Source organism: Neophocaena asiaeorientalis, unplaced genomic scaffold (genome assembly GCF_003031525.2).
Source record: "Neophocaena asiaeorientalis asiaeorientalis breed wild unplaced genomic scaffold, Neophocaena_asiaeorientalis_V1.1 scaffold19, whole genome shotgun sequence".
In the NCBI taxonomy this organism is placed as follows: Eukaryota; Metazoa; Chordata; class Mammalia; order Artiodactyla; family Phocoenidae; genus Neophocaena; species Neophocaena asiaeorientalis.
The window spans coordinates 5,137,269-5,154,815 of NW_020173388.1; positions in this window are offsets into that span (position 1 = coordinate 5,137,269).

Sequence of the window (17,547 nt, forward strand, 5' to 3'; positions counted from 1 at the left end):
TGGGTGGATGTGTGGATGGATGGGTGGGTGGGTGGAAGGGTGTGTGGATGGACGGGTGGCTGGGTGGATGGGTGAGTGGATGGATGGGTGGATGGGTGGAAGTGTGGGTGGGTAGATAGATACATGTGTTCTTCCAGATTTACCTCAGGCATCACCTCCTCCAGAAAGTTGTTCCTAACTCCCCCAGGCCCATAATTCTCCATGTTCACACACCAGTCACAGAGTTGACTAGCTCACACAAAATTATCTGTTTATCCATCTGTCTCCCCACCAGGCTATGAGCCCCTCAAGGGCAAGGATCATGTCTCCTTCATGTTTGTATCTTCAGTGCCTCGGACACTGCCTTGTCCATAATCATTGAACTGAATGGAACAGAACTAAACAATGGCCATGGGCAACACACATTCTCTTCTTGGCAATACGCAGTGAGGGAGTGGAACAGGTGGTCTGCTTACTTCATAGTGAACAAACCCCGCAGCCCAAAAGTCTTTGGCAGGAAGTAGCATACATGGCCGGCTGACTCCAAGTTGTCCCAGTGACAGGGGAAAGTGAGAATAAGATTTCAGATATTCCTGCTATCTGTTATAAACTTTCAGGATTTCCCTTTTTATTTTGCTTAATTGATACGTTCCTAGAGAAATACATATAAATTAAGATTTTGCCCTTTTAGGTGGAAAATTATTTAAAATTCAAATTCAGAATTAATGCTGAAAATTTTAATCTTTCAGATTAAAAGATTGAAAAAGATTTTCAATATTAATTTTGTGCCAGGTATATAGTAGGTATTGTGAAATCTGTTACCTCATAGCAGCCTAAGACATAAGTACTGAATATGCCCAGAGGATGAGACTGAGGTTCAGAGCGGTTAAGTAACTTGTGCTAGGTCTCATAGCTGGTAAGTAGCTGGATCTGGCTTCGAATCCATAACTCCTACATGTAAGTTCTCTGTATCTCCCATAGCACCACTGGAACACAGTAGGAAATCACTCCTAATTTACTTGCTTTGTTGGTTAGAATTCTTGTATTTGGGCTTTCTTAAAGAAATTAAGGAATCCCCCAGAATTCCCCACCTCACTGCAGCTGTCCATCTCCACAACTCAGCTTCTTTAACTGCTAGCAGGGGGTTAGCACCATGAACTATACTGACTACGTCTAACATATGAGTATTCCTACTTGAATGACAGATCGTTTGTGTAGCAGGTCCCTTTGTGATAAAAATGAGGTACTTGGGAAGATCGAAAGCAATTTGGCTTTAAGTCATTGTTGGCTTTGTGAGCCAGGGGGAATCAGCAAATGGACGAACATGTGCCTTCCTTAAAAATTGTATCAAAAATGTCATCACTGGGCAAAAATCAAACCTCCACATCATGGGATATTTTGGTTTCAAATCCCTAGAACAACGATCACATCGTCTGCAAGTTCTGGCCGTGCATTATTAATAGATTTTCAGAGAAAGGGTTTTAGTAAATGCAGGTTTTATGGATTTGACTTCAAGCACAAATACTTTAGAGATGTCACGTTTCTTCACGGGATGGGTTTTGGCAAGTGAGAGGTGCAGTGGTAGCTGGGACTCAGGAGATTAGCTCTGTTTTATTTTAGAATTCAGAATTTTTTTGAACGCTTGTATAAATACAATAATGTGGACTTTAGGTCTAAGTGTCATATTTTCTTTAAGCTGACTCTGCACCCTTCCTGTCACTTCTCCTAGGCAGCCCTGTTCAGAATTCCAGCGGCATTCAGGGTGGGAAGGTAGCGTGGTGATGTAGTGAGATGAGTGCTGGGGTCACATAGCCTGTCACCTGGGCACACCTCATTATATCAAAAGTGTTGAAGTGTTGTGTCCAAATCTTGCCTCCACCCTTTATTAGCTGTGTGACCCAAGGCAAGTTGCTCAACCTCCCCGAGCCTCAGTTTTCTTAACAGTAAAATGGAGATAATAGTGCCTACTTCAAAATAATATTGCAAGGATAAATGAGATGATACATGTGAAAATGGCTGGAATGGTCTGAGACCTTGGGGGCACCCCTTACTTTGCCAGTTATGGGATAGAAAGTACTGTACATGGACAATGCAACCTTGTATTTGTCAAACTTTTTGACAAATTAGGTTCATGGGTTCCTGTTGGACTCATCCAAGGCCAGTCTTCGGAATGTATGTGTATGTGTCCACATCTGCATGCTGTTTGTGAGAAAAAAAGATTAAATTGTGATACTTGGAGTAATGGTTAAGAGCATGAGTTCTGTAGACAGACTACATTGGTTTAACTCCTTGCTCTGCCTTGTACCTGCTGTGTAGCCTTGGGCAAGTTCCCTAACCTCTCTGTGCTACAGTTTCCTTATCTGTAGAAGGGGAGAAATAACTTAGGGTTGTTGTGAAGAGTCATTGAGTTAATTCGTATAAAGTACTTAGTAGCAGCTATTTTTATTTAACCTTATATTTGTGATTGAGCTGGAAAAAGAGCTCTCTTTGGCTTTTAATCACCCAAGTCAACAGCTATGTTCTCCAATTTTAGAATCAGCAAGACATGGTAGAGGAGAAAACTGGGGCAACGAAAGTGACAGATTCCAGGGAGACTTGTGCTCAAGGAGGTCCCAGGGCAATGATATGTGATGGGCACAGGCAGTGGGATAGAAGCCAAGTGCCTGCAGAAGTACCACAAGAGTGGGGGAGGAAGAAATTGTATAGGGCAGCATCCAGGACCCGTGGGCTGGGGTCACTCTCTGCCTCCCGCTGATGACTCAGGATTTGAGACTTGGGGTTTGGGACTATGACAGGTTTCTAGGGTCACCCACATGGAGACATAGTTAGGCAGAGTGGAAGAAGCTTGTAGCTCCTCCTTGATGTCTGTAGAAGTGTTTAAGTCTCTTCCTAAAGCATTGTGTTCAGGATACTGGCTAGTGGGTAAGGGAGAGGGCTCCAGGGGGTGCATTTCCCCAGGAGCTGGAGGAATGAAGCCACTGGGGCTCTTGGTGGTGACCTGGGTTAAAGGCCCCCAGGACAATTAGCAGGTGACAACCAGGGTTAAGACAAAGGAGAAGGGTGATTACGTAAAGCTACCCCCACAAAGCTCAAATCTGTGTTTATAGATTTACTGCAACTTAGACCATTAAACGTGTGGAGTTCTGGGAACTGGGGGCTTATTGTCAAGCTAAATTTATTAAAGATGATAACATGGAATGGAAACACGGAATGTGCCATGTTTCATTGCCTGGACTCAGGAACCAGACTTCTGCTACTTCCTGACTGTGTAGTTTTGGGGAAAATTACTTCTCTTCTGACCCAGTTTCCTCATTGTTATGGGCTGAATTGTGTTCCCCCAAATTCATATGTTGAAGCTCTAACCATAGTACCTCCAAATTTGACTATATTTGGAGACAGGGCCTTTACATAGATGATTCAATGAAAATGAGGCCATTAGAATAAGCCCTAATCCAATCTGACTGGTGCCCTTATAATATCAGGAAATTAAGTCACAGACACCAGGGATGTGCAGGCACAGAGGGAAGACCACGTGAAGAGGCAGCAAGTGGGTAGCCACCTGTAAGCCAAACAGAGGCCTAAGAGGAAACTAACCCTTTCAACACCTTGATCTTGGACTTCTACCATCCAGAATTGTGAGAAAATTCATTTCTGTTGTTTAAGGTACCCAGCCTGTGTTGTTTTGTCATGGCAGTCCTAGGAAATTAATATTTGTCTATAAAATGAAAGTTTAAAATAGTACCAACCTTGTGGGTTTGTTGTGAAGTTTAAATGAGATATTCCAGGTAAGGCACTTGTTATCTTGCCAGGGGCATCGTTAACACTCAATAAACGTTAGCATCACAGAAGGTGCATCTGCAAGTTCTGTTATATTGAGGGGGTTGGATGGGCTGGGGAGAGTTTCTCCAAAAATGCATAGGTGATGACTTAAGTGACACCTATCATGTACTAAGTGGTTTTTATGTTTAGGGTCCTGTTTAGGATGAAATTTGACTGCAAGCAACAGAAAAATAATACAATACTTAGATGAAATGTATTTCTCTCTCCCCTGCCAACTTCTGGAGGCAAAAAATCCAAGGCAGTTATGGTGCTCTATTATGTTAGGGACTTGAGCTCTTTCTATTTTGTTTAATTGTCATGTGTGGATTTCATTCACTAAGTCTCCTCATTGTTTAAGATGGCTGCAGGAGCTCCCACCATTGCATCCCAATTTTATACAAGACAAAGGATGAAAGGATAAAGTACAAACCTGTGACTTCCCTGGTGGCGCAGTGGTTAAGTTTCCACCTGCCAATGCAGGGGACATGGGTTTGAGCCCTGGTCCGGCAAGATCCCACGTGCCGCGAGCAACTAAGCCTGTGCGTCACAACTACTGAGCCTGCGTGCCACAACTACTGAAGCCCGTGCACCAGAACCTGTGCTCTGCAACAAGAGAAGCCACTGCAATGAGAAGCCCACGCATGGCAATGAAGAGTAGCCCCTGCTCGCCACAACTAGAGAAAGCCCGCGTGCAGCAACAGACCCAACACAGCCAAAAATAAATTTAAAAGGAAGTGCAAACCCTCAAGTTAAAGGCACTTCAAGGAAATTACCCACACCTCTTCCACTTGCGTTTCTTTGGCCAGGACTTAGTCCCATGGAGCTTAGCTGCCATGGAGACTGGGAAATATAATCTTTATTCGTTCCAGACTGCCAAGAAGCCAGCTGAAAATCCAAGATTCTATTATGGAGGATAAAAAGGAGAAGAGATATTCAGTAACAACAATTGATCTCTGTCACAATGGAATGTGTGTGTACTTATGAAACAGCCATCATTATTATGTTACCTTTTTCGGATGAGGAAACTGAGGCTTGGTTTCTTCTTCAAGGGCCATAACAGCTAAGAAGTGGCCGGGGTTTGATCTGGTCCCCAATATTTTTCTGCTACAATCTGTCCTCTTAACAAATAAGAGCGACTGCTTCTCACACAATCAAGGGTCCTCAAGGTGATGACAACAAGCTCCCAAAGCCCCACTGCCATCAGGTGGGAGATTATCAAGTTAGACGGCCATCACTTGTCAGACATGAAGAAGAACTTTCCACGTCTTACCACAATGATGCGTGGAAATGGGTCTTGAAGAAAAGTCTAACATCATCTTGCCCTTCCTGGGAGATGCTCAGAGATGGGCAAGAGAAAACTGCCTGGGATCTGGGGGGCCCTCTCCCCTGAAAGTTAGACTGCTAGTGAATCTGTGATTAGAAAGAAAGGGGCATATATACATGAAGAAAATAATAATAATAATGATTGCTGGATCTGGTTAGCGTAAAGGTTTCCAGGGAAAAATAAGTCTGACAGAAAAGCTGAAGGGGTAAATGTTAAATTGGAATAGGAAAAAAAAAAGCTTTCACCAAAATGTCAGGGGAAAAAGAAATGCTGGGAAGTGAGGCCATTAACAAATGAGCGCTGGGTAAAGTTGGCGACAGTTCTTCAAGGGGAGAGCTCCTGGGCTACTTTTCTTGAAATGCTCATTTCTCTTGCTTTTTCTTCAGTTCATTTATAGGTGTCCATTACAGAACATCTACTCTCTTACAGGCAAATAGACTAACTGGAAAACATGAAAGAAATCTCACTCTGATGAATTAGGACAAAGCTGCAGCTCCAGGCAGCCCAGGAGACTCTACGGGGTGTTGGGAGTGAGAGTCTCAGAAAAAGAAAATTCTTGCCAACTCCAAAGCCATCAATGAGGGCAAAAACCCAACAGTGATGCATTGGACTAAGACAGGATGCGTGGGGTGGAGGGTGACTGAACACCGTCAAGGTACATGGACAAGAAAGAACAACCAGAACCTTGCCGGAAAGCCAAGATCTTTGTTGGACTTTTGTTTTAAGGTTTATTTTATTTTATTTTATTGAGGTATAGTTGATTTACAATGTTGTGTTAATTTCTGCTGTACAGCAAAGTTACACATATATGTATTCTTTTCATATCCTTTTCCATTATGGTTTATCACAGGATATTGAATATAGTTCCCAGTGCTATACAGTAGGACCTTTTTGTTTATCCATTCTACATATAATAGTTTGCGTCTACTAATCCCAGCCTCCCAATCCTTCCCTGCCCCATCCCCCTTTCCCCCTGGCAACCACAAGTCTGTTCTCTATGTTTGTTGAGTCTGTTTCTGTTTCATAGATACGTTCATTTGCATTGTATTTTAGATTCCACATATAAGTGATATCATATGGTATTTGTTTTCTCTAAGGGGTTCTTCAAAAAGGCCCTGACTAGCATATTCTTTCTTTGGCTCAGAGGAGAGAAAACAATGCTAGGACTCATGGAACAATGTCCGTCACATGCCAGGGATCCTTCAAACGGTGGCTAGGTGGCCCCGATGTGGTCTGAGGGATAGAGAGCAGCCAGTACCCCACATGGATCTGTCTCTGGCCCTGCCCTAGTGTCTGATACCTTCTTGTGCTAACCCCCCTTTGGGGTAAAGTGTTGTTCATTCAAAGCGCCTGTTGAAAGGCAACGATTCCCCAGGAGGCTAAGCCATTAGCCCTGCAGGGCATTTAGCAGGCAACTCTGTCTGAGATTAGAGGGCTACAAAGGCCTGAAGTTGGGTGAGTTGACCTGATTGGAACATTAGTGAGGAGTAGGGAAAAAGGAGGGGCAAGGGAAGGGTCCTTACAGGGAGAAGCATTGGGCCCCTGAGATGGGAGGGACTGGAAGAGGGTGAGATCAGTTATAAATGGGAATATGTGGGGTTCCTGAAAGTTTCCTATTTCTCCCCACAAGTTCTACCAGGGTTACACCTGTTCTCATCTAAGGGCTCTTATTCTTCCTCAAGCCCGCTTATGAATTCACCTTGGGGGAGTCCCTGGAGAGGAGATGCCTCGCTTTCTTTTAATTATTAAAACAATAAAATAACAGCACAATCATTAAGCATTGGTTCTTAATTTGGGAGGGAAGTGATCGATCATTCAACTCCTCTGGGAATCTAATGGAAGTTATGCTTTCACTTCTCAAAAAATGCATTTTATGTACAGCCACACAAAATATTACATATTTTCACTTGATTTATGGACACTGTGGGAGCCCATCTCTGGATCTCACAAGAAGTATAGTCCCTTGGTTAAAATGCTCTGATTTATTTTTTAATAACTCTAACAGAGATTTCATTTTTGCACATTTCTTCTACGTCTTCCATATGCATGCATAATTGTTAGCATGCAATCATAATCTACATACAATTTATGTGTTCTACTTTATAAAATCTAACATTATCTTGTAAACAATTTTCTGTGTTGCTATATAGTTTTCATAATTATAAATTGAATGAATGCATAATATTATACTGAACTTTTCTTAACTGTTCCTCAATGATTAGGTGTTTAAATGGCTTCTAATTTTGTAGTAGAGATAACGCTGCTTTGAATATCTTTATACATTTATCTTGCTTCTGTTGAATGTTTCCTTAAGACCGAATCAAAGATTAAAAGCATTTATACAGCTCTTGAAATATGATGTCACATTGGTTTCCAAAGGGGTTATAATTTTTGCTACTGCGAACAACATAGAAGTGTCCCAGTTTCACAATATCTTTTCCTATAATGGATATTGTTGGGAAATTTTTTATTCTAATTTAATGTTTGTCATACCCTCAAGGGGACAGCCTGATGTTAGGTTACCGAGGGGTGAAGTGGAGAATGAGAAGAATGGGTTGAGAGAGTGGGAAAAATCTGAGTCTATAATGGGAATGGGTAAAACTTCTCTGTTTTTAAAAAGAGCTGGATCCAGGCAGGAGACGTGCCTTAAGGAGAACATCTACTCACTTAGGAAACAGTGTATCCCCGTCGCCTGCTTGTTCAATGCCTTCTCAAGCCTTCATTGTAAATTCCACCAGTCAGAATGGAAACTGGGAGCTGAGGTTCGGGCAGGACCAGCAGAATTACCCTGGATCGCTTTATAAGGCTACTATGATATAGTCCATGTTAATGGTCTATCCTCATGGGTATGCTGTTCTCAAAAAATTGCCTTGTGCTAGATAGCAATACTGTCCAATAGAAACATGCAAGCCACGGGTGGACTTTTCAATTTTCTAGTAGCCACATTAAAAAAAGAAACAGGTGAAATTAACTTGAATAATATATTTTCTTTAACCCATCATATCCCAAATACTATCATTTCAACATGTAGTCAATGCAATGATTAAGTGGATATTTTACATTCCTTTTTTTCATACTAAATTTTCAAAATCTGATGCATATCTTTTTTTTTTTTTTTTTTTTTGCTGTACGCGGGCCTCTCACTGCTGTGGCCTCTCCTGTTGCGGAGCACAGGCTCCGGACGCGCAGGCTCAGAGGCCATGGCTCGTGGGCCCAGCTGCTCCGCGGCACGTGGGATCTTCCCGCACCGGGGCACGAACCCGTGTCCCCTGCATTGGTAGGCGGACTCTCAACCACCGCGTCACCAGGGAAGCCCTGATGCATATCTTATACTTACAGCACATCCCAGTTCCAACCAGCCACGTGTCCAGTCCTCACCACTGCACTTGATGCTGGCCTGAGTGCGGCTCTGAGTGTCAGCCCGTCATGGGCATGTGGGTTGCACCTTTTAATGTTCTGAGCTACTGGGGAATCAGAACCACACTCTTTATTAGGAAGGAACACCTCATTAACAGTATAAAATATCCTGGATCAGAAAGCTCACAGTGGTTGTAGGGGAGACCCCAGGAAACACTGGCCATGGGCTGTGATACTGCAAAATATATAGACTCAGGTCCCACTTCAGACACTGAAACAGGATCTTTGGGGGGAGTCTGGAAGTCTGTACTTCTAAAGCAGATTTTTAACTGCAGATTTTAACACGATAATATATGGTGCCTGTTATTAATAGGAGGAAATAGAGTCCCAGAGAGAGTGAGTGACTCACACGTATTCTCACAGTTGAGGGTCAGCCAGCCCTTGAACCTCAGTGCAAACCACCAGGGTCCTTTCCACTCCAACAGCCCACCCCTGCCCCGCCCACTCTTCTGCCAGCACAGATCCTGCCAACAAAATACCTGCTGGCGTGTGACAGGCATCAGTGGTTTTCAGAACAGTCAAAATAACTTTCTGGGAAGGTAAAATATGTTTACCCAATTAACCCAAATAAGAGGAGGAAGAATGAATTTCTTCCTCTAATCTGGCTTTGTCTCCGGTTGAAATTGCTCTCTTGTCAAACAGTCATAAACAAATCACGTCATAAGATCAGTGGGCCAAAAATGATACTCATGGCCTGTCTCAAACAAAATCTGTAGCCCTAGCCCCTCTTCTTGTTTTCACTGTAGAAATACGCAGTTGTAGACTTAGATCATAAGGTTTGAAATAAATGCCTCAGAGAAGTTTCAGTAACGACCTAGCCAAATTGCCTCTTTGGCTAGGGCCATGTGGGAAAATGCTCTTCAGACCCAAGTGTGATAATGAAACAAGAATGGCCACAACAGCAGGTCTGTAAACATCCTGAGGACAATGGGGAACAAACAGCTGGGCTGAGACCAAATCAGTTCAGGCGAATGTACTCATGCTTTTGATCCAAGTGCAAGACGAACGGATACAGGGGAGGCGGCAGCTGCAACACAGCTGGACTCGGGATACATGTGATGGCGTGACTCGCAAATCACGCTTGAAAAATTCATCCTACTGAGCTTGGACATGAACATGGCCACATGGGCCCCCAATCAGCTTACACACTGCAACCAAGAGGGAGACAGAAATGCAACTAGGCTGATGAGAAGCATTAGCCCTCACTTTGGGTTGGACATGGCTGTCTTTCAGGGAAGGAACTGCCCAGGAAATGTACTATGTTTGGAAATGACCCTAAATTTAGAGTGATTTGAATGATGGACTGGTTTGGGTGGAGAGAGAGCTTGACTGAGAGATGCTTAAATGCATTCCTGAAGCATGTAAGGCATTTATGGGGGTCTCTATCCCAGGGTCTGAAGTGAAAGGTGATTCTGAGCTCTTCTATGGGTCCAGCACTTGTGGTTTGCAAAGAGCCTCACATTAACTTTCACTTCACAAATGAGGAAATGAGGCTCAGGGAGATTAAGTAAATACTGGGTGTTGAGGGGGGTGGTATGCACACTGTTATATATTCACCCCATGAATATACACACTGTATTATACACACAGTTTACCCTTGAACAACACAGGTTTGAACTATGCAAGTCCGCTTGTATGTGTTTTCTTTCAATAAATGTATTGGAAATTTTTTTGGAGATTCGTGAGAATTAGAACAAACTCACAGATGAAATGCATAGCCCAGACATATCAAAAAACTTTAAGAGGGCTTCCCTGGTGGCGCAGTGGTCGAGAGTCCGCCTGCCGATGCAGGGGACGTGGGTTCGTGCCCCGGTCCGGGAAGATCCCACATGCCGCGGAGCAGCTGGGCCCGTGAACCATGGCCGCTGAGCCTGCACGGCCGGAGCCTGTGCTCCGCAACGGGAGAGGCCACAGCAGTGAGAGGCCCGCATTCTGCAAAAAAAAACACAAAAAACTTTAAGAAAAGATTATGTCATGAATGCATAAAATATATGTAGATATTAATCTATCCTTATATAGGCATAAGGTGAGTGGTATTTAATATAAAATGAATAACATTTTAGTTTCCTTACTGTTTTACGACTTTGCTTTCAAAGAATTACATTATCCTGCATATACCTCTCTCTCTAGTAACTGAAGAAATTGCATCTCAGCCTATCATCACAGGTAAGTAGTTTTTTAAAAAACATGTAGCAATGTTTTCAATGCTATATTATGAATATGACTGTGATGCTGTATGCCATAAAAATTTTATAGTGATTCATTCATTAGTATATAGGCTAGGCTACCATGAAGCAACCACATCGATTACATTAGGCTACCACAAAGCGATCATATTGCTGCTTCTTCGTTATCAGTGCATGCGTGCTACACCTGTAAATATATATGAATTTCTTTCTCATATTATCTTTTTATTTTTTATTTTTTTTGCGGTACGCGGGCCTCTCACTGCTGTGGCCTCTCCGGTTGCGGAGCACGGGCTCCGGCCGCGCAGGCTCGGCGGCCATGGCTCACGGGCCCAGCCGCTCCGCGGCACGTGGGATCTTCCCGGATCGGGGCACGAACCCGTGTCCCCTGCTTCGGCAGGCGGACTCTCAACCACTGCGCCACCAGGGAAGCCCTATCTTTTTATTTTGACGAGTAGTGTTAACAGTACATACGGCATCTACAGTGTTTTGTAGCATATATAAGACTATATTGATGTAGGTACTGACAGGCAGACAATTCATCTTGTAAACGGTATCAAAAAGACAGTACAGCACTGAAAATGTATTTTCTCTTCCTTATGGTTCCCTTTATAACGTTTTGCTTTCTCTAGCTTACTTTAAGAATAGGGTATACAATACGTATAACATACAAAATACGTGTTAACCGACTGTCTATGTTTTCGGGTAAGGCTTCCTGTCAACTGAAGGCTATTAGTAGTTAAGTTTGAGGGGAGTCAAGAGCTATACACAGACTTTTCAACTGCTTGGGGGGGTTGGTGCCCCTAACCTCCACATTGTTCAAGGGTCAACTCTATTTATGCCTCCTACAGTATAGGACTATGTGCATACATGCTTATGTATAGTAGTATAGCATTCATTCAACAAATATTTATCGAACAATTACTACGTCCTAGGACCTGTGTAACTGCTGTCTCAACAAGGGTAAGAGATACAGGTATGGCCGCAGCTCTCATGGAACTTGCGATCTAACCAGGAAGAAACCATGACATAAATAATCGCAACCTAAATATATAATTAGAGTCTGGAGTAAATGCTCCAAATCAAAAGCACAGGGGTCCTGAGAATGTATCAGTATAAGAAGAGGGGTCTGGCCCCGCCTGAGGGAGGGGTCTTTGAGCTGAGATGTCAGGATGAGCAGGTGTTAACTACAGTCTCTACGCTGTGTCTGCTGAGGATGCGGAAATAAAAACCACCGGCTCTGGGGTTTCACCATGGATGAGGCAGGAGATTCTCCGCAAAGTTCCAGTTTCGCAAAGCAAAATCGTAATTCTTAGCCCAAATCAAAAGGTAGGGCTTCATGGAAAACGAGGTTAAAGCCCAATCAATTTACTAAACACTAAGAATGGGACGTACTATAAAAATGGAAATCTGCGTGCAGACGAGGCCTCCAGCTTGTTTGCTCCCCTTAGAAGTTGCAAAAAGATACTAGCAAGAAGCACAATGCGTAGTTCTGGTGCCCAGAGCTCTCCTAGTTTTGATGTGGTCTGTTCTCTCTTCTCTCCTTCCCTTCGTTTCTCTGCTTGTCTCCTCTTCCCTCTACCTTCTTGTTCACTTTGATAGACATGTCAGCTAGTCTATTCATCTTGACTATAAATAGCCGTTTTTTTCATATTAAATGCGTATCAGACGTTTCTAGGTTCCAAAATTTCAAAATGTGTATACAACATGGCAAAATTTTTATTTTATCACAAAAGCAAGTTTTATTTATATTTACACATGCACGTGTGCACACGCACGTACACACACACACACAGAGTAAATTAAAAGGGTTGCCTAGGTAGAGGCTAGAATCAAATAGTTTCTGAGTGTTCAACGCTTCGGGCCACACAAATTCTAGTTAGCTCAGCCTGTTTCTAGATGGCTATCTAATTAACCTTGAGGGTCTTTTTAAGCAACTAGTAAAATCAACATACTATCACAGCTATTTTCTCAAAAATAACAAGTTCGAATTCTTGTTGTAGTCTTCCTAAATTAAGGAGAGACTTCCTGCCCCTGGTTGCTCAAATTCAGCAGTTTCCAGAAAACAAGGATGTCAACAATCTGGCACAGGCAGAAGGAAACAAACCAAACCAAACAGCCAGTGGAACCCAAGTGAAGTTTCAACACAGTGGTTGCCTTGGAACCCATTTAGAGGTTAACTTTCTCTTATTTCCCCAGCATTTCCTTGCTTAAGGACACTTGTACTCCAATTCCAGCAAAAACTCCAATAAAATCGAGATAAGATGCACTGGAGGGTTGAAGGCAGGACTGTGGTGTGAGCGGGGTCACATCACATCATGGGAACTAATGAGATGGGATTTTACAGAGTTTGAGTGTTAGCTGTTTTTCACTTGCCAACAGTGGGATGTTTGTTCTAGTTGTTAAATAATTAAATAGGCAGTTTGTATTCATTTAACATACAGATTCTAGCCAATTCCTGCTGACAGCTACCAAAATAACCCCACATTCCCTAGCTCCGAATTGCTCAGAAAACGGTTTCCTGACCGCAGAGGCATCACCGCAGAGCGAAACTCGCCTCTGACTCTCCAAACACCCTTTTTCATCACTTCAAACAATAAATCAATTCACAGCCTGTGATCCAAAAACAATAGCCCAGGTTTATTGGATGAGGATCCTTCTCTGAGGCTCTTCCCACTACCAGCGCTGAGCTGTCATGAAACAATGCTTGGCTGGGGACAGACGAAAAAGTCGCCAAGTTTTCCTCATTTGTGTGTGTCCAGTAAAGAAAGTGAATTTTGACCTAATGATTTAAAAAAGGAAAAAAAGGATGATAACTTGAAGCAGAAAGTAAGGAGTTTGGGAGAAGCAGACCGATTGGAGAGTCAGGAAAGGAAAATATTTAAATGCCACATCGGGTAGTGTGGGGAGCTTTGGAACAATCTACGGTAAAGTAAGGGCTGGTCCCCTGAGGGGGTAACGGGAGAGGGAAAAAAACTGAGCCGCCAAAGACAGCATCCTCTTCATTGGTGGAGGATGATGCTAAGAAACATGCTGGGAATGTTTATATATTATTAAGGCTTTTACCCTATCACATGTGCAGAAAATGTTATCAGAGGAGATACAGACCAGACCCCTCTTGAGGTTTCCTGGAGCTCATATATAGCGTTTGGGGTATTTAGGCAGTATGAATTAAAGAGAGGTCTTTAGTAGGGGAAGGATGCTATTTGCCTTGTCCTATTTGGCTACCCATCAGCCAGCAGCATGGCAATGTGTGGTACCACCGCACTGTACCATCTTCCTCCTGATGCCCTCACTAAAGTAGGCATCAAAGGACCACCCTGGGGGAAGAAGCAACCAAAGGTATGAAGAAGCAGGAAGGAAGATTCTTTTCCTTCCCAGTCACCTCCTCCCTGACTCTTGAATGGTCTCTCTACCGTGCAGTTTGCCTTTGAGTGATTCTCTCGACTGGCGGACACTATGAAGGCCTCTGTGTGGTCAATATTAAAACTAAGCATTGATGAGCCAAACTGGCTCCACTTTGGAACTGTTCAATTTCAGCAGCACCGCAGAGATTGGAACTCGGGTAAAGAAAACCGTTCACACAAGTAAGAAGGAAGCAGCCTGTTAGGGCGGCATCCACATTTCATCTGGACTGTCTGAAGCAGGAGGTCTCTCTCCCTATTATCTGTGCATTTTCAACCATCTGAACTCAGTTTCCTCATCTGTGAAGTGGGTCTGCCCCACTTGTCCTTGTCACTGCATTGTTCTGGGGGTAGAAATGGAAGAGCTCTGCCCTCTGTTATTCGTTAGTCCTGTCCTGTTAATCAAGCTTGAGGCAACACAGAGTTCATTCTACCTCTTCCAGAGATGCAGAACTATGGACGCAAGCTCAGAAGTCGATTATTTTTTTTTAAGTTGTCACTCTGACCCTCATTTTCCATTTGTATTACAAAAGGAAGAAAGTTTTTAGTAAGATCTCCAAGGTTTCTTCCAACCTTAAAAAAGAAAAATGCCAACAGTCCATCAAAACATGTCAGTCATGGAGTCTTGACCTCCTTTGAAATGAGAGGCAATGTCTAAGTAAACTTCAGCCTAATCTCTATAACTCAGCCACAGAAACAGGTATTCTGGGCTTGGATGTCTCAGGAGCTGGGGAAGAGATTTTGGCATATTTCTGAAGCATAATCAAATGGGTGTAGATAACAGAGAAGAGTGTCATCCCTGCTCATTATTTGGGGCCATAGTCCTAGGAGGCTAATTCAACTATTCAACAGCCAAGAAACATTTTTGATCACAGTCTCAAGTCTCCCATCAGGCACCTGCTCCTGACATATCACCTAAGGTACTGTAATCCTTTCAATTCCCTGGATCATGAATTAAGTGACTGCTGTCGGAAGCAGTCAAGTTGCTGATTGTAGATTTTCTGGAAGGGTCCCTCACCTCTCTCTGCACCTGATTTCTTCTCTTCACCCCTTCTTGCCCCAGCCCCTGGGACCCTCTACAATCTTTATCATCCCTTTTCTCCCCTACTCCTTTCTCTCTGCTCCATTTTTTTCCTTCCTCAGCAGTTCTGATGGCAGACACTATCTTCCATATTTCTAAGTTTCCACTGGGATTGACATAGTCAGCTTCGCTCACACTGCCCTCCACCCTTCCTTCCCTGTCCCATTTCAATTCCTTCCCGTGGAGGACAAGGGGACTGTATATAATCCACAAGGAACCTAATGATCCAAGTCCCCTGTCCACAGTGCACTCTATTCCAGTGCAATATTCAGCAGATCACAGGACCAAAGATCAAGCCCTTATTAAGATGGAAGATTGCGGCCCCCTGTGGAGAATTAGCCTCTGTCAATTGAATCCCTTGACATCCATAATACAGAACTGGATAATGGGCAAAGAAAAAAAGATGACAAGTTGGACGTTATGGGAAAGAAGGCAGAGAAAGAAACCAAGTTAATCTAGATACTGAGGGAGAGGGCTTCCCTGGTGGCACAGTGGTTGAGCGTCCGCCTGCCGATGCAGCGGACGTGGGTTCGTGCCCCGGTCCGGGAAGATCCCACATGCCGCGGAGCGGCTGGGCCCGTGAGCCATGGCCGCTGAGCCGGCGCGTCCGGAGCCTGTGCTCCGCAACGGAAGAGGCCACAACAGTGAGAGGCCCGCGTACCGCAAAAAATAAATAAATAAATAAATAAATAAATACTGAGGCCGGGACAAAAAGCTAAATGAGATGGAGAAGCATTTTGTGGGAAGAGGGGCTGTTAGTGACTGGGAATGCAAAGTAATATGTGGTGCAAGAGACTCGGGAGAAAAAAGGGGAGATGAGTAGTGTCGCTCAGTTATAAGTCAGATCCTCATAACCTCTTTTTTAAAGAGATACAGTTTAGAGCCTGGTTTCCTTCTTGATTACCTTTGGCTGTTTGATCCATAAATCCTTGAATAAAAGTTTCTGTATAAACTGAGCCACGTGGGTCAAGGAGGCATACAGGTGACACACCGAAGTTCAGGTAAGTATAGGGACTTCTGAGTTGTCTTTGGATTAAGGTCAGACCACTGAAGTTTAGAAACAATGATATTTACAGGAATTTCCCCTACAGTACTCTCTCATCAGACAGATTTTTCAAAGGGCAGTCATTTCAGCAGAATTGGAAAGAGATAAATGGCAGCCCCATGCATTTGATATTTGATACATTCTTCCTCCACTGAGAATCTAATGCTTTAGTTCCAGACTTACCTGAAGCCATCAGGAGACTCTCAAAGATGTAAAACTCCTGTGCTATGCTGAAAGGAAGTAGGTTTTAGAGTTAGAAGAATTGTCTCTTTCTGTAGTTCAAATGCCATTCAGAAATCCAATTAATGTTTGGTTTTTAAAGCAGAATCTGTAATTGTGTTCAATACTGCCAGCTGTTCAGTTTGATAATAAAATGGGCTATTCTAAAGATGGCTTATAGTCATTAGGGAAAGTCTCGCTCTGTAGGATAAACTTTCTCTTTGGAATAATAATATTTTATGTTTTCATAATGTCTTTCATCCAAGAATTTCAAAGCATTTTAAAAGTTTGGGGTGATGGGAAATGTAATGCTTCATAAGTTAAGCTACATATGTCAATACTTTGCCTGGGGACAGAAATTAATTATTCCGTGGAAGTAATGCTGGTACCTAATTTTATTCCATTTACACTTTAAAGGCATCATTATTATTAATTATGATAGCTATTATTTATTGAAAGCAGAATGCTTATTCAGTTAGGCATTGTGTTGTTTTACATGTAGTATCTCATTTAATCTTCATATGGATCTAATTCTTAACCTAATGTCATTCTAATGTGATTCTTTGAGAAAAGTACTACTTTTATCCTTCTTTCACAGTTCATGTAAATTAGGTTCAGAGAGGTTAAGTAACTTGTTCATTGTCATAAAGCTAGTAAAAATGATAGTGTCCTTTATTGAGTGAGGATCAGTTAGTAAACGTTCTGGTAGTCAGTTTCCTTTCCAAATGTCATTTGCATGGCATTTTATGATCATGAAGAGATGGTTTTCTTAATCCTGGAACAGTGTGGTTGCAGTCTTTGCTGATCCTTGAATGTGTCAATGGTTTTGTTGTCCCTCGACACCCAGTAAGTAGAGAAAACTCAAGGGTGATTTTAAAAATGTAGTAAATGACACCCCTTCTCAACTGTCAGCCAGGTCTCTAGAATCACAATAATAGCACACACCATAACCAAAAATTCCAGGATTTAAAGATATAGGGCCGGGCTTCCCTGGTGGCGCAGTGATTGAGAGTCCGCCTGCCGATGCAGGGGACAGGGGTTCATGCCCCGGTCCGGGAAGATACCACATGCCG